Here is a 24,963-nt window from a genome sequence, read left to right on the forward strand (position 1 = left end):
ATATCAGGACAGCTCTCTGAATAGTTATTGTTATTAAATGCATTAAAGGTGCTGTATGTATACCATATATGGAAGCTTGTTTCCACCACAGAATAAAACATTTTGAAAGATAATTGTGGCTTTTTATCTCACAATTGTGAGTGTTTATCTTGAAATTCAGACTTATTTTCCAGAATTTTGGGATAAAGTCAGAATTGCAAGTTTATATGTCACAATTGTGACTTTATAACTCACAATTGCGACTATGTCTCACAATTGCGACTATGTCTCACAATTGTGACTTTATACCTTGCAAGTGCCACTTTATATCTAATAATTCTAACTTTATAACTTGCAATTGTGACTATGTTTCACAATTGTCACACAATTCTGACTATAACTCACAATTTCGACTTTATATTATGCAGTTCTGGGGGGGGGGGGGCAATTGTGAGATAAAAAGTTATAGTTACCTTTTTAATTTTGTATTCCATAGAATTATGGAATTAATTAATAGAATTCCATATTAATGTATGCACTGTAAAAAATTCACCCGTATTTTTACGGTAAAGTACTGGCAGCTGTGGTTCCAGCCCATTACCGCAATTTTACAGTTTCAACAATGCTGTAATTTCACAGTAAAGTACTGGCAAGCTAGTTCCAGTCATTTACCGTAATTTTACGGTTTCCATAATGCTGTAATTTCACAGTAAAGTACTGGCAGCTGTGGTTCCAGCCCTTTACCGTAATTTTACGGTTTCAATAATGCTGTAATTTCACAGCAAAGTACTGGCAGCTGTGGTTCCAGCCCTTTACCGTAATTTTACAGTTTTTAATTTGTATGGCTGTTCTGTAATTTCACAAAGTACTGGCAGCAATGGTTCCAACTACAATTCTACAGTATAAAAAAAGTTAATATAAATACTGTTTTCTAATTACTCTATTGTCTGATATCTATTAACATCCCTGTGTACCATAATGTTTACAGACATTCCAAACAGACTTTTTACTCAATGGAAAAAATAAAGAAATAGATTATGGTGTACATTGTTTGCCATTTATTTAAAACAGGTTTTAACAATACATTCAATGCATTTTAAAATGTATTTTCTCTGACTTTCTTTCCTTAAATACTGTTTTAGAAATCATTGAGAACCAATGGATCAAAAATCCTTGATAGGGCAAAAAATACTGTCAAAACATCCCAAACCTGCTTTTAAAAGAGCTGGCCTGGGAGGAAGTCCAGATCTGAGAGGACATAATCAAGAGAACCAATGGGCGAAAAAAACGTAGGAAGAGGCAAAAAAACAGCCAACACGTGCCACATCAGCTTTTGACAGATCTGGTCTTAGAGGAAATCCAGGTCTGAAAGGAAAGAAAATCAAGAAAATCTTAGTGGTAAAATAAAGCACATGGCAAAAACTAGTGATCACATACTCTGTGAAAACTTTCAAGAGACATAAAATGATCATGTTAATGAACTAAACTAATCTTAAACAGCAATTGAGTGTGCAGTTTGTTTTGAATGTTTGTTACAGCATAGAGGAAAAACATAAAAAACAATCTTAACAGAAAGATTATGGGGTCAAGACAAGACCAGAAAGTTTAGCTGTGTGTAAAAGAAAGTGATTGTGTTTTTTCCAGTTGGCCGGATAGGAGTACATTTATTTAGTAGATTTAGGAGTATATTATAATTGTGTATATGTAAAGAGAGCTAAGTTAAATGTAAAACATTTTTTTTACAGCAGAAGAAGTACATTTGAGAGTACAGTGGGAAAAAAAGCTGTAAACCCTCAACCTTTGGAATTGGTTGGTTCTCTGCATTAGTTGATCATAAAATTTCATCTGATTTTTACCAGTCACAAGTATAGACAAACACAATGTCCTTAGAGGGATAGTTCACCCCAAAAATCCAAAATTTCTAACCCCCATGCTATATATAACACATGACAATCGCATTGATTGGCTGCCATTCTTTTGACACTTAAACACAACAATCTTGAAGTGGATGAATCAATGTCTTCTGAAACCAAACCGTAGATGTGTGTAATAAAAATATTAATATTTTTAACTCACTTTATTTTTGTGTTAGAAAAACAAACAAAAAATGAAATGCTAACTAAACTATAAATCATTACTTCCAATCTACTGTCATAAGTAAGTGAAGCTCATGCGAAATGTCGGTTATCTTTGCTTCTGTGTTACTTCTCGAACAAGCTTTCACAATGCACTTACATCACGTCACAATGTCCCTCTGATAAGTGCTCATATGACAGTAGACTGGAAGCAATGAGTTATTTAATTTAGCATTTTTAGGTTTTTTTATTTTATTGCACAAACCTATCATTTGGCTTTAAAAGGCATTGATTTATCCACTGGGTTCATATGAATTACCATCACGATCGCTGTTCTTTTTTAAGTGTCAGACATGCGACAGCCAATCAATGACATTATATGGACTCAGAGATGGATTTGTTTCCTAAAAATCTAATTTTGTTTTGGTAATAATTGTTCATGATTCCCTTGTTTGTTCTGAGCAGTTAAACTGTCCACTGTTCTTCAGAATAAAATCCTCCCACTGGCACCCTTTATAATAGTTGAGTCCATCAGTAGTTCTCATTGTGAAAAAATGGGTCTTTAAATCATGCAGTCACTATTGTAAAGGGTTCAATTGTGCAGAATATGCTGGAAAACCAAAACTGTGCAGGACATGGTAGATTTTTCTGAAGAACATTGAGCAGGTTAACTGCTCAGATCAAACAAGGCACTCATGTACAACCATTACGACACAAAAACAACATTTGTGGTTCATAGAGATAACAACAAGGTAGTCACTTACCAAATTAACATTTTTATTACACAGCCCTGAGAGTGTGGGAAGTGTTGAGTAAAGTCATTAAAGATTATAATTGTTTGTGTAGCTAGCTTAAACACTTTTTTTTTTGTCTATGTGACTAATGAAGATCACATGAAATGTTAAGAACAATTAATGCAGACAATCATTCCAAAGGGTTCAGATACTTTCTTACCACTGAATATGAATGCAGGTAAAGGATTAGTTCATCCCAAAATGAAAATTTCCTGATAATTTACTCACCCCAATGCCATCCAAGATGTTCATGTCTTTCTTTCTTCAGTGGAAAAGAAATTAAGTGTTTTAAGGTAAACATTTCAGGATTTTTCTCCACACAATGGACTTCAATGACAATCAGAATGTTGAAGTCCAAATAAATGCTGTTTCAAAGTGCTTCAAAGGGCTCTCCTCAATCCCAGCTGAGGAATAGAGTCTTATCTAGTGACTCAATCTGTCATTTTCTAAGAAAATTTAAATGTATATACTTTTTAACCACAATTGTTCATCTTGTGCTGGTCTGCAATGTGACAGGCATTACGTCATCCCATTGGAAAGGTCAAAAGTAATCACCACCCCATTGTTTACTAGTATGGAGAAGGATTATCGTTCTCATTGTATTGTATGTTGAATTACATATTTATGGTTTTGTGTCAGTTTATTGTTTAAAATGGTCATTTCGTGTGTATATCCTGGATGTCTAATAATGTCATGCGAGACCTTTCCAATGTGAGGATGTCATGCCTGGCACGGAGACCAGCACAATATGAACAACTGTGGTTAATAAGTATATACTATTTATTTATTTTTTTAGAAAATGACAGATGGATTCCTTAGCTGGGAGTCATTTGAAGCACTTAAAAATCCTTTGAAACATATTTATTTGGACTTCAACATTCTGGTTGCCATTGAAATCCATTGTGTGGAGCAAATTTCTGAAATTTTTTCCTAAAAAAACTTATTTTTTTTCCCACTGAATAAAGAAAGACATGAACAACTTGGATGGCATTGGGGTGAGTAAATTATCAGGAAATTTTCATTTTGGGATGAACTTATCCTTTAAGCGGTGTTGATTCTTTTAGGAAGCTGCACAAATGGGAGTGTCAGTAGGCATAAAGTTTAGTTACCTAGACGAAATTCCATTCGAAATCGATGAGGTTCCATAGAGAGAGAAGCAACTTTGGGATTGACAGTGGCAGACTTCTTGCTGACAAGTTTTCCAGTCTTCTTTGAAACCACCTTGCCTCTGCAGGTCTTAGAACCTCTTTCGGGGTTTATCCAAACACACACACACACACACACACACACACACACACACACACACACACACACACACACACACACACACACACACACACACACACTTTAAAATAGAAAACTTACAAAAATCTACCTTTTATCAATTTAAATATTGGATTAAATATACATTTGCTAAATTACGGGACAATAAAAGAAAATAAACAAATTTAAAGGGTACTATAAAAGGTCACAACATACCTTTGAATGAATTCCAATGTGCCACATGCCTCCTCTGGATACTGACAATTGAAGACAGAACATTGTAAACATTATTCCAATTGCATTCAGAAATCGTGATTGTATGCCCTTACAAACAACACGACCCTCTAGTCTAGGGTAATCATCCAGTGTTCAGTACAGTTATCTGCCCTCCCTGAAATTATTTTTTTCTTCAAATTATACACAACACTTAAAACAACAGTTTACACAAAAATATACATTTTCTGATAATTTACATGACGTGAAACTCACCAATGATTAGGGATGCATACGATGTCAGTAAAACTCAGTAAAACAAGTGATTGATTCCTAGAAAAAAAGAATACAATTATTATTTAATAAATATTTAATCTTTAACCAAGCAAAGAAATTCGACGTCAGAGCATGGAGAACATTGCATAGTGAAACTTAAGCTGTTGAAAACTGTCTGCTAAAACGAGTGCAGTCAAGAATATCTGCCTCCTCTTTCAAAAACAACCTCTTTGACTTTTAATACTATATAACGTTACATGCGAATCTCACAAAAAAGCAAGTACTCGGACCACTAAATTGAAAATATAACATACACACACACACATATATATATATAAACGTTAAATATCTATTTTGCATTGGGAATTTTAACAGCTTTACATTATTTGCATGGAAACTAATCAAATTGACCACAACATTTTAATTGCTATCATGGTTCTGGATATTTCGAGTAGTTTTGTAATTATTCTCCATCTTATGTGCATGATATTAACGTTATGCGAATAACATTAATGCATCTGGTTAGATTAACGTTAGCATCATGTAACATTAACTTACTAAACCAGAAATTCATGTGAATCGAGATAAAGGTTAATGTTACTACAAAAGCAAGCCAAAATAATTTCTAAATGGTAACTTAACTTCAACCAAGCAAATTCGCAGTAATACTTTAAATCGGAGCTCAGAGAATATTCATTAGCAGGCGAAAGGCCTCATGCCGTTGAGAGCTCTGTCTGCAAAATGCGATTAGGGCTAGCAGCACAGTCAAAAATACCTTGTGAAAAAGGCGATTTTATAGGTTGGGAGCAACATAATAGAATAACTGCAAAGAAATAAACTCACCTTGAACATTGTCCTTCTTTAAAATAGCCTAGACAGAGGAGTGTTGCTGTTCTTTGACTGCGTCTGCTTTCTGTTTGAAAAAAAACCGCGTTGAAGATGCCCCGCCCCTACGTGATATTTTTTACAGGCCAATACTGTTTTTTCCAGGAACACATGGATTTACACATAAATGCTGTAAATTTACTGCAAGTAATTAATTTATGGAACCTAGACTGTTAAATTACAGGATTAAACTGTTTATTAAAATAACAGTATTTTACTGTTGGAAATCGCCCGTATTTTTACAGCAATTTTTAACAGTGTGCTCACTTTCGTGTTTGGTTAAATTGTTTGGCAAATGGATTCAAAAAAGCAAATAGTTTGCTTCAAAAATTACAGTACAGTATGTGTTGCATTTACCTGCCATTTTAAGCATTATTTAAAGGAGCACTATGTAACTTTTCCGTCTGCTAGAGGTTGCCGATTCATAACAAAGGCATATAGTTTGATGACGCCAAGTTTGAGCGCAGAATCTTTGGACATGTGGTCTTCAAAGCCAGTGAAAAAGAATCTGGACAGGACTCGGGCAGAAATCAAGTTCATGGTTGCGATTTTTTTTTTTTTTTTTTTATGTATGAAGCAGAGCAGGACTGAGTGTTGTGGGAGCTGAGCAAGGCAGCTGGAGCGATTGTTAAAGGGGTGATGAATTGAGAAATCAACTTTTCCTTGAGCTTTTGATAGAAAAAGTTCATGGTAATATAAGAATATCCTGTAAGTTTCAGAGCTGAAGACTTCCTTGTTAGTCAAAGAAAAGCTTTGGCCCAGCAAACGCTCGATCTCAGAATGTGCCTCATCTTGACGTCAGAATGTGGTGAAACACCGCCTCTGCAGAAGATGAACAACGCCTACTTCATCACTGCCTTACTTCATCACTCTTTAGCCCCTGCCCACTGATTTGCACAAGTAACATAGGCCTAGTCCAGCTAACAAGCAATAAACATGCCGTTGAGGATTGTGAAATATTGTGCCGTGCCTGGGCTCGACAGTAATGCAACATGTAAGTAACTGTGTTCATTCTAATGGCTTATCTGAATTGTGATGATTCATGTAGTCAGATATTCTTTGTCTGTGTGTGTCAGTAAATCAAACCAGTGACTAAACGTCAACTTGTGTTGTTTCTCTTAGGATGAAAATAATCTGTCATTTAACAGTGATTCAGTTCTATAAAGAAAGTGATCAAAGAAAGCTCCCGATGGAGCAGTGCACGCTGCAGCTGTCAATCAAACAGTGAGAGTTTATCAGTGACGCGTTTAACAGAGACTCGTTTTACTCAACTAATCTCTTAACTTCATCACGTTTGCAATGTTAGTGTAGATGAAAGTATTCTTTAGTGTACAGAAACTGAGTAGCAATGACAAGCTCACTGCTATCATGAGCTCAATATGTGTCTGTGATCAGCTATAATGATCATCACTGCAATCTTTCATGCCACCATCTCAATATATAGCCATAGATCTAAATATAAAATGTAATATAAATCTAAATATAATGCAACACTTTTTACGATTAGCTAACCATGAGAGCTGTTATTGTAAAAGCAAGCTAAAAGAGGGAGTAATACTATTTCAAATGCAAATACGTTAGCCAATCACAGTGGTGGGTGTTTACACTGAAGTCTCCCAACAGACACGACCCTTAAAACAGAGCATTCAGAGCAGAGGGCTAATATCAGGGAAGGAAAAATGCCTTGTATAATTATAAATTATGACAATTTTTACATAAAAAGCATTATAAGTGCACCCCAGGAAAAATCATAAAAAACACAGTTCATTAACCCCTTTAATCGCCGGCGCCATTTCCGCTTTTCCGGTTATGATTATGAGGTAACACAGCTCTGTTTATTATATTAGATAAATTTGAGTTTGTTGAAAATAATGTTATGACGTTTTTTTGTGCTTTCACTCTGCGGCTACACACTGCAGTAAGAATAAAGCGTTTCTGCAAGATTTTCCTCGGAAACCTATAGGGTAACGCACATATGACGCAATTGACAGGCAACTCTCTGACATGTCCCGGCTCCTTGGTTAAAATAGCAATTTTTGCAAGCATTTGGAAACATTTGGGATATTGTAAGTACTCAACTGAATAAAATATATAACACTGGCCTAGATGTTTTTGGATATTTTACTGTAAAAATGTTACATAGTGCACTTTTAAAGTGCATTTAAATTTATTTTTAATTAATACATTGATATGGGTGTTTTCCTTAGTTGAAAAGTTGACCATAATTGGTGGCACAATCCTTTATGAATGCCTATGAATATAGAGCACAAGCCATATTTGATAAATTTATTATAGTTGTTTTCTGTCCTCTATGGATCTGACAGATGTCACTACGAATTGTCATGGTATAGTAAGAGCTGTGTACTTTTGTATTTCATGGCAACAATGTGTTGTGGTTTGAAAACAACATCAAGGATTACAGTTTTTTGTTTGTTTTTTGATCTCCTTAAATATGATAAATAGTAACAGCACTGCTTGCCTATTCATAAAAGGACCATTTTTTCTGTTCATATAAACCTACAGTATTGTGTATTCCTGATATCAGACAAGATGACAGATCATCGATCAGATGACAGATTATAGCAGTGCTGGCCTAGCTGAAGATGTTGACAAAGATAAACTGACATCATTTTGGCAAAAAAAAGAAAAGATATGTGCCATTTTAGGGAGATAGTACCCATCATAAAATACATGTGACTGCAAACTCCTGCCATGTTCCTTGTCTTGAATCTAAACTGCATGCAGTCTCCTCTTGCTGTGACATTACTCTCGCCCTGTGGCTCAAAGCTTGACATTCTTCACTGGAGCCCGTTGAGCGCCGGCAGAAAAGCTTGCTACGTTACCTCGTCAGTCGGACGCTTTAGCTCACTTCTGCCATTATTGGGCTTCACTGTGTAGTCGGCTCCAGGCTCTGTGGGGGTCATCGCAGGAAATGGGAGCAGATTTGTGGCAAATTAGAAATCTTGCTGTGGACCAGCATGACTGAAAGAGGAATCCAAGAATTGGAGCGCCAATATATGAGCTGCAAGTTTTAAAAAGCAGGGGATAGAAGGGATTGGTTAGGACAATGCGAGGTTGGAATTGTTGGGATTAGAGTCAATCCTACATTGTTATCCAGTGATTTATGAACATGTATGCTCTTTAGAGCCCCTTTCCAGCTGCACTTTAGATCAATTATTTTAAAAGCATTCCACGAGAAGATTAAAGCTATTTAATTTATCTAATTTGCCAAATCGTATATATAGTGGATAGTTTTTTTGGACACATCAGAATTGTATTGCATTAGATAACAATATTTGCAAACAAACTATATTAGACCCTTTCTCAGGAATAACCTTTCCAACAGATTTTATAGTCATATTGCAAATAATTTTATGCAACTTTTATTTGAAACCTCTCAACTGTATGTATGGCTTAAAGTATATTTATTTTGCAGAAACATACCGGACAAGGGAACTGAAAGAAGTGGGCTTACTGACAAGGAGTAATCAACAAAAAACAACACAGATGTGTAATACAGTAAACAGAACCAAAACTATGTACCTGGCAATAGGGATAGTCAACAACAAATAGTCAACCCCCCCCCCCCCCCCCCCCCCCACACACACACATTTTTTAAATATATATTTAAAATATTATATAAATATATACAGTCTTGTTCAAAATAATAGCAGTACAATGTGACTAACCAGAATAATCAAGGTTTTTCGTATATTTTTTTATTGCTACTTGGCAAACAAGTTACTAGTAGGTTCAGTAGATTCTCAGAAAACAAATGAGACCCAGCATTCATGATATGCACGCTCTTAAGGCTGTGCAATTGGGCAATTAGTTGAATTAGTTGAAAGGGGTGTGTTCAAAAAAATAGCAGTGTGGCATTCAATCACTGAGGTCATCAATTTTGTGAAGAAACAGGTGTGAATCAGGTGGCCCCTATTAAAGGATGAAGCCAACACTTGTTGAACATGCATTTGAAAGCTGAGGAAAATGGGTCGTTCAAGACATTGTTCAGAAGAACAGCGTACTTTAATTAAAAAGTTGATTAGAGAGGGGAAAACCTATAAAGAAGTGTAAAAAATGACAGGCTGTTCAGCTAAAATGATCTCCAATGCCTTAAAATGGAGAGCAAAACCAGAGAGACGTGGAAGAAAACGGAAGACAACCATCAAAATGGATAGAAAAATAACCAGAATGGCAAAAGCTCAGCCAATGATCACCTCCAGGATGATCAAAGACAGTCTGGAGTTACCTGTAAGTACTGTGACAGTTAGAAGACGTCTGTGTGAAGCTAATCTATTTTCAAGAATCCCCCGCAAAGTCCCTCTGTTAAAAAAAAGGCATGTGCAGAAGAGGTTACAATTTGCCAAAGAACACATCAACTGGCCTAAAGAGAAATGGAGGAACATTTTGTGGACTGATGAGAGTAAAATTGTTCTTTTTGGGTCCAAGGGCCACAGGCAGTTTGTGAGACGACCCCCAAACTCTGAATTCAAGCCACAGTACACAGTGAAGACAGTGAAGCATGGAGGTGCAAGCATCATGATATGGGCATGTTTCTCCTACTATGGTGTTGGGCCTATTTATCGCATACCAGGGATCATGGATCAGTTTGCATATGTTAAAATACTTGAAGAGGTCATGTTGCCCTATGCTGAAGAGGACATGCCCTTGAAACGGTTGTTTCAACAAGACAATGACCCAAAACACACTAGTAAACGGGCAAAGTCTTGGTTCCAAACCAACAAAATTAATGTTATGGAGTGGCCAGCCCAATCTCCAGACCTTAATCCAATTGAGAACTTGTGGGGTGATATCAAAAATGCTGTTTCTGAAGCAAAACCAAGAAATGTGAATGAATTGTGGAATGTTGTTAAAGAATCATGGGGTGGAATAACAGCTGAGAGGTGCTACAAGTTGGTTGACTCCATGCCACACAGATGTCAAGCAGTTTTAAAAAACTGTGGTCATACAACTAAATATTAGTTTAGTGATTCACAGGATTGCTAAATCCCAGAAAAAAAAATGTTTGTACAAAATAGTTTTGAGTTTGTACAGTCAAAGGTAGACACTGCTATTTTTTTGAACACACCCCTTTCAACTAATTGCCCAATTGCACAGCCTTAAGACAATGACCATATCATGAATGCTGGGTCTTGTTTGTTTTCTGACAATCTACTGAACCTACTGGTAACTTGTTTGCCACGTAGCAATAAAAAATATACTAAAAACCTTGATTATTCTGGTTAGTCACATTGTACTGCTATTATTTTAAACAAGACATTATACATTTTTATAATATACAAATGTTGGTAGATTAACACTTTCAGATCCCATTAACTTCCATTGTTTGTGCAAAACAATATTATGAGAGTTAACTGGAAAACTGTTTGGTTATCAACATTCTTCGGGTTGAAATATCTTCTTTTGTGTTCAGCAGAAGAAGAAAAAATGCATACAAATTTGGAACATTAGGGTGAGTAAATGATGAGTTTTCATTTTTGGGATGACAATCCAAGTACTTTTTAGGGTTTTTATATCTTTATACTTAAATTAATTCATTTTAAGATAGCTCTCCATTCAGAACTGGTTATATAATCCCTTTTATGACCTAAAACGAAAAGAAAAGAAAACAACCTGAACTAGTATTAACTAATATTCATAGTATTATAATTTGGTAAAGGCTAATGAAAAACTAGCTCCCCTGAGTCATTCTGCCCCGGTGCTTGTTCCAGCACACGCTCCCTGACAAACATGCTCTGTCTGCAACCACCTCCCACCTTCTTTTCCTGAAGGGCAGACCATGGAAATCTTGGTTGGATGAGAGGTATTATCTGACCCATTTTATGTTTTGTGTCCACTTATAAACAACATGCAAAGCATCCAGATTCACTGTGCTTTCTCAAGTGATCTTTACCTCCAAATCCTTTGAAATGCTTTGTGCTAGGCTACTTTTGTCTCCACTGAATTTGTTTTTTTATATGGCTTGGTTTTGTTTGCTGGGCTGCTTACATGATTTGATTCATAATTCACCTTTCTTGATAAGTGAATGATTTAGATTCTCAATAGAAAGCACAATCAGTTGTATTATTTGTGTCAGAATAATTGACATAAGTATTATATTTATATTATATTATATTATATTATATTATATTATATTATATTATATTATATTAATTATATTATATTATATTATATTATATTATATTATATTATATTATATTATATTATATTATATTATAGTCTGAATACTTCTGGTCTTATCTAGTGAAACCATCGGCCATTTTCTAAAATAAAAAAATATACTTTTTAACCTAAAGTCTACAATCTTGTGCAGCTCTGATTACGTTATCTTAAAGGTCACGCTAGACGTAGGCAGAAGTAAGCAATTTAGGTTAAAAAGTATATACTTTTTTTTTTTTTTTGAAAATTAAAAATCCTGGAATGTTTTCCTTAAAAAAAAAAATATATATATATATTTTCAACTGAAGAAAGAAAGATACAAACATCTTGGATGAGACGTTTGGGGCGAGTAAAATATCAAGAAATCTTAATTTTGAGGTGAACTAAATTATAATATTTTGACTATATTTTTGTATCTGTTTCTTTACATTTCAGTTTTGATTTGGAACAAAAAAACATTGCTATTTAAAAAGTAGAGGCTAATTTTCCTATTGCATGTTTCTGGTCTTATTGTGAACATTTGATTGGTGCATGTTATAAAAAAACAAAACAAAAAAAACAATTAATTTTTAATCAAAATGTAATACATTGCGCTTGTCAACTTTTTCTGCTGATGAAAATTAGGTTGTACAAGCTGTTTTTTTTCCCTTCGACTTAAAGGTCCTCTATGTAGTATTTTTGCAGTAAAATATCCAAAAACCACTAGGCCAGTGTTATATATTTTGTTCAGTTGAGTACTTACAATATCCCAAATGTTTCCAACTATTTGTAAATTAGAAATGTATTTAAATTGCTGAAACCGGGATGTTTCAGCATAGCGTCTGAGGAAGTCGCCTGTCAATTGTGTCATATCTGCGTTAGCCTCGGTTTTATTCTGCAGAAACGCTTTTCTCTTAGCAGTGTGAACATGTCACAGCAGCGCCGAGCGAACGCATAGAGGAACGTCATAACATCATTTTAAACACACTTACATGTATCTAATATGATAAACAGAGCTGCTTTACCTTATAATCATAACCGGAAACACGGAAATACTGCAGGCGCCCGGCTACTGTGTCCCGTAATAATAAACGTCCCGGTACTCGCTGTATATATAAAAATATATACAGTGGTGCGGGGCGGGCCAAATAACTTCATAAAAGCGGCCTCGCGGGTTGGTGCAGCACTAACAGTTAACCTGAACACTGCAGGAGGAGTTCACATGCAGGTGTTCTTCTGGCGTCGCGTGTGAAATGTCTTCATCCCAGGTACAGTCAGTGGCATATGTCAGTGGCATATGTGGCATATTCAGCATGTCATATGAATATAATTTCATGGGTTTATTTTTTTCAAACGCCAAATAATCGCAATGCTCACGTTTACAAGCCAGCGTCATTATAGTAGTTTATTGGTTACCGTTTTACAGAATCTATATGATACTTCAATTCAATGTTTGAGTGGTAGCTCACCGTAACAAGCAGGACAGCATCGGTTGGGCACGCCTCCTTCAGCTCACGCCAACGAGCAAACGCTTTTTGTTTCCTTTTATTGCTTTCCTCCAACAAAACCTTTTCTTTCTTATTTGTCTGTGCTGCTTCGGACATGACTATATTATCCGACGAACAAAGTTGGGCTTGCACGTCTGAATTTAAGGAAGTGTGGGTGTTGGTGGAAGTGACGTATATGCTGTAAAGCAGTCGAATTTTGTAGTTCTTTTTGTTCTCGGGTTACTACCCGAAACTCGAAGTTTAAAAGTACGATTAAAAACGATACAGACCCCATCAAGCTATGGCAGACGTGTCAATCAACCTATTGTAAGTCGATGTATCATCACAAGAGTCTTAAAAAATATATTATGAAGGTTAAAAAGTTACCTAGTGCTGCTTTAACATTGTGGAAGTCAATAGGTTTCAACGGGCATTTGAGTGAAACGTGAACTTCTCTTGCTCTCTGGTTTGTCTCATTTTCTTTACATCACGCTTGTTTAAAAAAAAAATCTTAGAATCAGCAGGTGTAAAATTATTTTCTCACACCCCCTCTGTAATTTCACATTTTATACAGCATGCATTTTTAGACTGCCATATTGGATGGCATTCAGGGAGCATTATGTACCATAGTCTAATTTGTGCCTCTTTCCGTCCTTGCCATTTCTTTCTCACCAGTGAGAGCAAGCACGTGTTTGTTCAAGCTGGTGTTAAAAAAGCCGGGTGTCAGCAGGAATCCAGTCAATTCTGTGCAGCTTTGTCTCTGCACCAGACTTAATTACAGCTACCTCTGTGCTCAATAAGAAGAGAGCTGAAAACAGGAATGAGCAGCGGTTTGATATGACCATAGAAAGCGGCATTAAAAAAGGAGGCCGACGTGCAGACGTGACCCATGCCAGTCGCATTATGTCTGGCAAGATCTTGCATGGCTGATTTGTGCTCTAACACGTGACAGTTTTAAAAGGATGTCTGTGTCTGTAATGATTCTTCTCTCCTGCTGTGCCGTGGTGCAGGTGTACGTTGTCGAAAAACAAGCTAAAAGGCTTTGCAATTAAGGTAGCAGTGAGAGTTTTTGTACCTTTTGCAATGTGTTATATTATCTTGTACCTCCTATGGTTTTTTCTTGTTGTTATTGTTTTGTGTGTGCGTGTGTGTGTGTGCACCACGTGTATGTTTATGTTTTTACTATCCCGGCGGGGACTTAAATCAGAATGCACACTGACTCATGGGGACTCATGTAACCGTGGGACCTAAATTGAGGGCCCCATGATGAAACAAGCTTTTTTTTTTTTTAAGTCATACACAATGAGTTTTTATTTTATTTTATTTTTTTGTTTTTTTATGTAAACATGCTGAACGATTTGTGTGATGGTAGGTTTATGGGTAGGGTTAGTGTAAGAGGATAGAGTTTGTACAGTATAAAAACTATTACGTCTATGTAGAGTCCTCACAAAGTAAACTTTGAAAGTAAACTGTGTGTGTGCGTGCGTGCGCGTGCGTGTGCGTGTTTGTATGTGGGTGTGTCGGCTTCCCAATAAGATCAGCATGAAAAATGTACTTTTATGATTTTGTTTTTTTCATATACCTTTGTAATCTCCACCTTGGACAAAGATTTATGCAAGAAAGAAAAATTTAATAACCTGAGCTCATTGTTACTTTAGTAATTATTTCTATTATATCACTTGTATTGAAGAGCATTAAAAACATCATCACCCGTATTCAACCTGAAATCTAATTTATTCCTTATTTTTTGTTTTCCTGCCTTTGTTCAACTCTTGCTTGCGTCTCTTTCAAATGATTTTCATGAATGCTTTTTTTGGCTGCCTGTCTAGTGAATGACCTTTATGGTGATTCTCTAGATTTCATCTAAATTAAGTTTATGCTCTACAAATGGCAAGACAATATTTTTCCACACAAATGAGTAATGCTGCCCTCCCTGAACATCCTATCATTTCCAGTTGCCTTATTATTCAAATCAATAGTTAGATCAATATTAGCATAAACTGGTTTCCATATTTGAATTGCTCATAATGTACCTCTTGTTATTTCTCAAATGGCTGATGCAGTGCAGCGGGGTGCCTGTCAGGGATCAGCTCCCTGGATTTATGTCAGAGCCAAAGGACCGGGGTGAATGCTGAGGGCTGTGACCAGAATGAAAAAACAAGGATAGGTGGTGGGTGAATGTTCTTTGATGAAAGAGGCATTCTTGGGTCATGATATTAGCTTGTTTTCTTCTTCCCCAAAAAGTAAAAGTGTCTGCAGTGCTTTGTGGAATGGACTTATGGTTAGAATAAAATACTTTATTATATAACAAATCATTCCGGCACTAAAATAGCTGAATGGGCCATGATTTAGAATCAATAAATAAATCAATCAATCAAATTTATTTATATAGTGCTTTTACATTAACAATTGTTTCCAAAGCAGCTTCACAGCGTTAAACAAGACAATTTTTCAACAAAATTTGATTCGGCTGTACAGTCGTTCTGGATAAAACATTTACCAGACTCAGGAGAAAACAGAACAAATGTTATCAGCTTATTTTAATTTATCATATAGCGACAATGTTGGCAGATCAGTATTATAGTTTATAGAATTAAATAAGACCTAATAAATTAATTTTATTTGTATATTTAGTTGAATAACTTGGATCATAATTTTAGTGTCCCCAACTGAACAAGCTAATTGTTCAACAGCTTTAGTCCAACCCTTGAGTTGAGTTCACCTAGGACCCTCCATTGGCTAAAATGTTTTTGATGCCTGAAAATGTTGTCAGAAGTATTAAATGACCATTAATGTTTTGCTTTTTTACAGTATGTGTAATGAATGTATTGCATGTAAAACCATTCAAATTTGAAAAAGGTTACTCAGTTTTTATTCAGCATTTATTTGATCAAAAATACATTAAAAACAGTAATATTGTAAACATTGTTACAATTTAAAATAATTGTTTTCTATTTTCATATATTTTAAAAATATATTTTAACGCCATTGTGGCAAGCAGGACAAGGCTGAGGGACTGTGTGAACGGGGCGAGGCCAGTGGTGAGTGATAATGAGCGCCATCTGCGCGCTGCACCGGTCTCGTCCTGCTTGCTACACCCATCTTCACTTATAGAACACTACGACGGACTAAGACTGACTTACCAACCTAAACGCAACAATAACCTCATTCTACTTCATGGGTGTAGAACAAAGCTCTTCAACCGGGGGTCCACAAATTAGTGTTTGATCACAAATAATTTTTGTTAAATTAAAATATTACAAATTCAAATTTAGATATATGCACCCTGAAATGAAAGAATGACCACTCTCAGTTGATACTGAAATAATATAACATAATTGGCTAAAGAGATTTGGCAACAGTCAAATGTGGTGAGAAATGTGGCCAATCACAGACATGTTTGTTGATCTCTTGAATGCAATGGCCAATTACAGGTATTTAAGTTAGAAAAGCCAGTTTTTCTTCTGCTCGCTTTCACGAATCCTGTCATTAAAGGGGTAAGTTGTATTTCAAAACTACTTTAGAAAAGTGTCTCGGGCCGAGTACCAAAACAAACTTGTAGCCAATCAGCAGTAAGGGTGTGTGTCTAATAATGACGGGGCGAAGAGAGCGCTCAGAGCACGCCATTATTAAAAAGACACGAGACAGGACAGACATTAGCCGAGCAACGACAGAAAACGAGAAGGCAGATGAAAAAACAAAAATGGAAAATGTCTGTGGAACAAAAAAAAAGCTTACGATCAGGCAATAAGTATCGGCTTTCCAGCGCTGGAGACAACTCAAGGAGCGGGATGGTCGAGGTTGCTTTATTTCTTCTCGATAGACGAGTAACATTAATTGAGTTTTGTTTTATTACAGAACTAATATATGCTGGCTTTTGCTTGAATATGCCGTGTGTCATGTTCGCTTGCTTGTACATACATATTGTGGTTCACTTCAGCGGTGATAATTGCCCATTAATTTCCACACTGTTTAAACCCGGAGCATCTAAACCTCCTCACTGTCTGTTTCAAGCATTAGCTCCCAAAGTGTGTCTGAAAAGTAAGATAGCACTCCTGAAATACGTTTGTTTCCTCTTTTAGTGATCGATATAACCCTCTAATCTTGTCATAATTGTAATATGTTTGTTAGTTGGAGTGTCAAGAGAACTGTGTTTGTGTTTTTGGAATGTAAGGGATGACTTTTTTACTGAACATTTGACCTGGATTACCTTAGTAACACACATTCCTTTCACTTAGTGATGACATCATACCCTCAGCCGGCTGGCACCACAGGTTCTGCCATAGGCGTTGCCTGGGTTATGTGTGGGATGGAACTATCAAAATAGGGACGTGTTTGTTTTGATGATTTGAAATCAACATTGGTTACCAGAAAGCACTTACCCCACCTTTAACAAAAGAAGACAATATTTAAGTAAGAGATTCCTTATGCATTTTAGACATGGTGGTCATAAGGGGATGGACATGGTCAGAAACAATGCTCAGGTAGGCCGTGGCATTTAAATGATGCCCAATTGGCACTAAGTGTGAAAACATCCCCCACACCATTACACCACCACCAGCAGCAGCCTGCACAGTGGTAACAAGGCGTGATGGACCCATGTTCTCATTCTGTTTACACCAAATTCTGACTCTACCATCTGAATTTCTCAACAGAAATCGAGACTCATCAGACCAGCAACATTTTTCTTCAACTGGGTGTTCAACTGTCTGATTTTTGTGAGCTTGTGCAAATTGTAGCCTTTTTTCTTATTTGTAGTGGAGATGAGTGGTACCCGGTGGGGTCTTCTGCTGTTGTAGCCCATCCGCCTCAAGGTTGTTTGTGTTGTGGCTTCACAAATGCTTTGCTGCATACCTCGGTTGTAACGAGTGGTTATTTCAGTCAAAGTTGCTCTTCTATCAGCTTAAATCAGTTGGCCCATTCTCCTCTGACCTCTAGCATCAACAAGGCATTTTCGCCCACAGGACTGCGGCATACTGGATGTTTTTCCCTTTTCACAGCATTCTTTGTAAACCCTAGAAATGGTTATGTGTGAAAATCCCAGTAACTGAGCAGATTGTGAAATTCTCAGACCAGCCCGTCTGGCACCAACAACCATGACACGCTAATAATTGCCTAGATCACCTTTCTTTCCCATTCTGACAATCATTTTGGAGTTCTGGAGATTGTCTCTTGACCAGGACCACAACCCTAAATGCATTGAAGCAACTGCTATGTGATTGGTTCATTAGATAATTGATAATGTATTTGTATATGTATATGTGCAGTGGTGAGGGGTCCTCAGGACAGGTTTGAGAACCACTGGGTTTTCATGGGCCAATGTGAATAATCTAGATTTAAATTCGAAGAGACAAGATAGTCTATGCATGACTTGACATTGTATTTTTATTCAAAATGAGAACATTGGAATATGTGGAATATCTGGAATGAAGACAATAAACACACGATTGTGATCATGTTTATGTTTGTGTTTTTCAAGTCATCTCGTTAAAATAAAAATAAATTAAAAAGTAATAATGCAGTGCTCATTGAGATGAATTATGTCAATAGAAATAGAATAGAAACTATAAAATATTTTTCTGCCTTATTTTCTGCCTGTGATAGAAAAACAATTGTACATGGTATAAAATCCACGATGACTTAATGCGCAAGTGTTTGTAGTACATAAACCATTCATAAAATTCGTCAACACAATAGGGAAAACTATTATAGAATACAAATGATTAATTATTGTTCAGCAGTGTGTTTGAAGTTTTTCTTTTTCTTTTTTCTTCTTTCATTAAAAGCAAGAGATAAGAAAAAAACAAACCTGTCAATTAGTAAAAGGTTTTCATTTCAATAGTGAGAGGGACAGAGATGTCAAGTTTACTTCTTAGTTCACCATGTGGTAATATTTTCTGTACTTATTTTCAGCATTTACTGTTGTCTTTTTAGTCCTTGTGACTACTAGATGTCACTGTTGTTTTCTGTTTCTTGTTTTTGTCATGCCGTGTGCTAAAGATTACAGTAAAATTGATTTTGACTTTTGAGAGTATTAATTTCTTGGAAAAAAATATATATATATTCCCATTTTGTCAAAACAACATAATTTTCAATTCATTTAAAATACATAAATAATAATAATAATAATTCCACGTTGTTCTTGTCAGGGTTATACACTGTCTAGTTAACTTTTGAGTCCTCATTGTTTTTTGGTTGCCAGTTTCTCCTTCCCTTGTCTGTTGTCATAGTCATTAATTGAGTTACCCATGGGTTGTTGTCTTGCATTAACAAACTCTATGTGTGTAACCTCGGCATCCTGGCCAAATTTGTCATCCCCATATATAGTGAATGATTGACTTCTTTACTCAGCTTCATCTCCACCAATAAGCCAGTGTGTGGTGAGCATTCTGGCGCAATATCGCTGCCATGACATCATCCAGATGGATGCTGCACATTGGTGGTGGTTGAGGAGATTCCTGTCTTCCATATGTAAACCACTTTGACTACACTCTTAAAAATATTGTTTCATTGTTTTCCATTTCTGATTGGCTTGTCTGTTGTCATAGTCATTAATTGAGTTAACCCAGGTGTTATGTGTTACGTTAACGATCTCTGTGTGTATTTTCCGTTTACTCAGGCCCCGTCCACATGAAGCCAGAGCTTTCCAAATCCGATCTTTTTTCCCCCTCATTTCAAGAAATATCTTAGTACACACGAGATCACTGAAACTGACTCAAAACAATGTAGTATATATGCCAGGCCAGGGTGTCCGCGGGGTTTTAAAAAGTATTAAAAAGTGATAAATCAAAATTGTCAAATTTAAGGCCATTAAAAGTGTTAAATGTGGTCTCAGAGGTATTATTTTTTTCCAAATTAGGTATTATTTTTTCAGACTATCAGGTGTCCTATTCTAATTGAAATTCTATCTGCGTTCGCGTTAGTTCGTTTAAATATGGGCTTTAGCTTATCTGGGCACACAATCAAAGATCCTTTCGTCTCCGTCTCAACGTATGTTTGAGGCTGACGTCATATTCAGTGGTCGTTCGGCATCATCTCAGAGCACAGCGCGCTCAACAGAAGTGACTGGCTTACGTTTTCTTTTAGACTTGCTTTAAGGCATATCTTCAACGACTATCCTCATAAGAGCAATCTCAAATGATTTATATAAAGTCTAAAATGAACAAAAAGAGTTGTGAGAGAACGAGGCGCGATCCATAGACAGTATAAACAGTGAGATCCGCGTGTCTGTCTGCTCTTAAAGGGACAGCAGCCAATAAAGCTTCCTGTCAGGGAACGGAGAAAATGACTCGCTGCTCTAGACTAAATAACTTTTGTAGCCTATATAAGGATTAAATATTTAATTTATAGTTTGTGCAGTGCAGACTGCATATAACTTTGATAACTTTATTCAATTTCTGTATATTTCCTAACTGTTAAGACAGGAAGGGCAGGAGTAAAATGACATTTATTATGGGTTTATGTTATTATTGTTTTAAGTTTACCTAAATTAAAAACTGTTATATGTTTGAAGCCTAATAATAAATGTAAAAAATAAAAAAATCAGTAGCTGTATTATGGGGCGGCAGTGGCTCAGTGGTTCATGTAGGTTGTCTACAAACCAGAAGGTTGGTGGTTCAATCCCCGGTTCCACCTGACCAAGTGTCGAAGTGTCCATGAGCAAGACACCTAACCCCAGCTGCTCCCGACGAGCTAGATGGCGCCTTACATGGCTGACATCGCCGTCGGTGTATGAATGGGGGAATGTGAGGCAAAAATGTAAAGCGCTTTGGATAAAAGCGCTATATAAATGCAGTCCATTTACCATTTACCAGTCCATTTGTATTAATATCAGCAATACTAGCCTTCATTCATAAAAAGATGCCATTTAAACAAGTGTTTAAAATATACTGTCTTTATGTTGTTTCTACAGTAATTTGATTAACTGTGAAATTATTATATTAAAACATATATTAAAAACGTACAAAAACATTTCTTTTTTTATTGCGATTAATCACAGAAAAATATTGTTTTGAATCGATTGACAGCACTAGTTTTTAGTATTTTGTTAAATTCAACAACTTATCACAGTTATAGAAATGTAGTATTCGGCTCAGGTTTTGTTGTTGGAAAAAAACACTAAATAATTAAATTGCTGAATTACCAATTATTAATTGAAATCAAATGTGTATGCATTAATGCTTCTCCTTAACCAACCTTTGTGAATGTTGAGATGTATTTTACTGTGTCTGAATGATAACTTATAACAGATTTCCTCCTTGTGTCGATTCTAAATCTATTCTTTTTTTTGTATGTTATGTATGTAAAAATATGTGTGAATAATAGAAAGGTCGCTGATTAACACTTCCAATTCAGTGTCGTGGTGGTTTTAAAAAATATTCTGAAGGTGGTAAAAAAGTATTAAAAAGTAGTAAATTTAACTTAAGGATTGCTGTATATACCCTGCAGGCGAGTGTGTGGCGCTGTAATTCTGTGAAATACACTAAATACGGAGAAGAAGAGTTGTGGCTTGAAAGGGTATAGGTAGGAGGTGAGGCAAAATCTCACAATAAAATAACAGTAAATACATTTGCTACTTAACTGATGTTACATTAACGCCTACACCTACACCTACCCCAACCCTAAACCTACCTTTACAATAATGCAAATACGGTAATTAAATGATGCAATATTGATATGCGCATGCCCAGAGCCCGTAGCTGTATCCCTTTAGTCTTTCACCGTGCTGGACGTTGTGTGATGACCTCACGTTTCACAAAATATACGAATTGGCTGTACACACGAAAACGTAAGAATGTTGTTTTCAGATTTATCCACTCTGGGACCCGGTTTCAGAAAATATCAGATTCATGCTTCCAAAACGCCGGATCCGTGAGGACAAAACGCTGATAGGGTACAAAATGTGTGTCCGTGTGGACAGGGCCTCAGTTCTGTGTACCATGTCATCTAATTCATGTGGTTGCGTTGCGCTGGTTTGGATTTATTACTAAATTGTTTCCTTTTAAGTCATTCATCTTCGTGCGCTACTAAAGCTGACTGTGACAGTTATGTACAAATATACTTTTTTACATTATAATTTATATTTTAGTTTTTCTTTGAATCTGGCATTACAAATGGCTACCCTGTGGGTTCCAATACAAACAGCACTGTACGGAGAAACTAAATCTCCACCACATCTGTTGCAAAAATGCAATTAGCCAAATGGCTTCTCATAGCTTATGACTTTATTATTTCTCTCATTATCTTTTTAACTCAATATAGCTTCTTTTGTCAATCATGTGATACAGTAAATCATTCATTTTCAATTTGTTTGTTGTTCATTGTTTATCCATCAGTTTTAATCTCCCAATTAGGTTTATTGAATGTGCCGCTGCCGTGTGCATGTATACAGTAGACTGACAGCCGGATTGACAGCTGTATTAAATATCCATTAGGAGTAGGCAGCAGCTGGCGCAGAACCTCCTCTTTAACCATTAACATTGCTTTGATTCATCCTCGTCCCCTTATTTCCATATAATACAATTAGCATTAATCAAAACAGGGTAGGAGGAGAGAACACAAAGCCAGGGCTGAAAAATGCAACACCTCTGAGGACACTGCGAAATATGAATGATCCACTGAGTTATGTATTTTTGGACCAAACTCTGTGGCAAAGGTGTGAAAAAAGAAGGCGGATTCACGTCATGTTGTTCACACTAACAGTTGCTCGGATCTCACACCAGCCTTAAAATGGTCACATAATTAAGATTTTCCTTGGGCAGGTCTTTCTTTCTCTATAAGGTGATGACTAATGTTGGATTTCAGTTGGTATTTATACGATATGTTAAATAAATAAACGATAGGGATGAGCTGACTTTTTTTTTATATCTAGAAGTAGCACTTGTTTGAGGTATCATTTGTGTATTAGTTGGTCAATGCGTCATCACAGACTGAGTAATCTCATCATTTAGACCTGGCAAGTGCGGTAATGTTTTGCTTTGTCATTTTTTTGTAATTCCTAAATCTGCAGAATATATTCAGTGTTATATACAAATCATAACCAAATGCCATCTTCCTACAAACAAAATGCCATGCAAATCCTTTGCTCTGTAAATGTTTTATATTGAGTTCATATAAACACCTGTATAGGTAAAATTGATTACACAAATTAATAAATTTATTCAGAAAGGACACATTAATTTGATTTTTTTTTAATTACAGTAAAGACAATTATGTTACAAATATTAGCACAGTCATGTTGGAACAGGAAGGGTCCATCCCCAAACTGTTCACACAAAGTTGGGAGCATGAAATTGTCCCAAATGTCTTGGAATGCTGAAGGCAAGGCAAAACAATGAAAGGCAAGTTTATTTGTATAGCACATTTCATACCCAATGGCAATTCAAAGTGCTTTACATAAAATTAATTAAAGTTCCATTCACTGAAATAAAGGGGCCAAGCCCAACCCCTAAAAAACAATCCCACACCATTACCCCCCTCCACCAAACTTTACACGTGACACAATGCAGTCAGGCAAGTAGCGCAACCACCAAACCCAGAATTGTCCATCAGATTGCCAGAGAGAGAAGCATGATTTGTCACTCCAGAGAACACGTCCCCACTCCTCTAGAGACCAGTGGCGGCGTGCTTTACACCACCGCATCCAACGCTGGATTTTTGACTGTGCATAAAGTTGGCGACATCTGCAAGCTTTGCACCTCAGCATGTGCTGACCCCTCTCTGTGATTTTACGTGGCCTAACACTCTGTGGCTGCATTACTGTTATTCCCAATTTCTTCCACTTTTTTTTAAAATATAAATAGTTTACTGTGGTATGTTTAGTAGTGAGGAAATTTCAGAAATGGACTTATTGTACAGGCGGCAACTCATACAGTACCACGCTTGAACTCGCTGAGCTCCTGAGAGCGACCCTTTCTTTCACCAATGTTTGTAGAAGCAGGCTGCAGGCCTAGGTGCTTGATTTTATTCACCTGTTGCAATGGAAGTGATTGGAACACCTGAATTTAATGATAGGATGGGTGTCCCAATACCTTTGGCAAGATAGTGTATATTAAGATGTATATTTCACATTCTAATAATATTTCACAATATTATTAATTTACTGTATTTTGTGAGCATACAAGACATTTTTCAACCACACTGAAATATATTACCAACTTTCGAACAGTATAGTGTAGATGTTTACAATTTCTTCAAAAATGTAAGTGGTGGCTATAATTTTGTGCAGCTTTTAAGGTGTTAAGTTAGGGTTTGTTTGTTCAGACAAATAAAAGCAGTATTAACAAACAGTGATGCATGGCTTAGCAATATCATTTCTGTGTTGGTGAACCAATTAAAATATTAAAAATCTAATTTGTGATTTTTTTCCTTCCTGTGGATTTAACTATAATGACTGGTAGCTCATCTGCCTTTATGTATTTTGCCACAGTCCTTTCACAAATGCTTCCTCATGGCCTCAATGGATAAAAGCCCCTTTCACGATCCGTTCTGATTGGTTGAGAAGTCGATTATGCGGCACACATTGTGCTGGAAGTCATCTTTCCTCTCAATGATCTGTTTTGATGCGTCAGCTGCAGAGGATGTGGGAATAAGTGAGCCTGAAATGCACTGTATTTGTGGGCGTGGGTATAAATGTGTGATATTGTGCAGATCTCTACAGTCAAAGTATCTGCACATTACAATATCGAAAATTGGAGGAGGTTGCCCTTGGAAAGCATATAAAGGAGCATGCGTTAATGCACTTTTAAACCATCCGTATAACTTCTTGGTGTCCCTGGGATTAGGACTGTATTTATTTAACACCATGTCAAGTGTTCCATCTAGCTCATTATG

At 36.3% G+C, this 24,963-nt stretch overlaps 2 long non-coding RNA genes across 2 annotated transcripts in view; one reads left to right on the plus strand and one right to left on the minus strand.

Annotated features, from left to right (window-relative positions):
* Positions 1-24,963, plus strand: part of LOC137071405 (uncharacterized) — a 43,252-nt gene that overhangs the window by 12,090 nt on the left and 6,199 nt on the right. The window lies entirely within an intron of this gene.
* Positions 1,037-5,528, minus strand: LOC137072035 (uncharacterized). Its single transcript, XR_010904594.1, has 5 exons — positions 5,444-5,528; positions 4,601-4,657; positions 4,328-4,368; positions 3,958-4,094; positions 1,037-1,344 (listed from the first exon to the last, which is right to left on the minus strand). It is a non-coding gene; the product is annotated as an uncharacterized lncRNA (long non-coding RNA).

The sequence above is a fragment of the Pseudorasbora parva genome, chromosome 3 (genome assembly GCF_024679245.1).
Source record: "Pseudorasbora parva isolate DD20220531a chromosome 3, ASM2467924v1, whole genome shotgun sequence".
In the NCBI taxonomy this organism is placed as follows: Eukaryota; Metazoa; Chordata; class Actinopteri; order Cypriniformes; family Gobionidae; genus Pseudorasbora; species Pseudorasbora parva.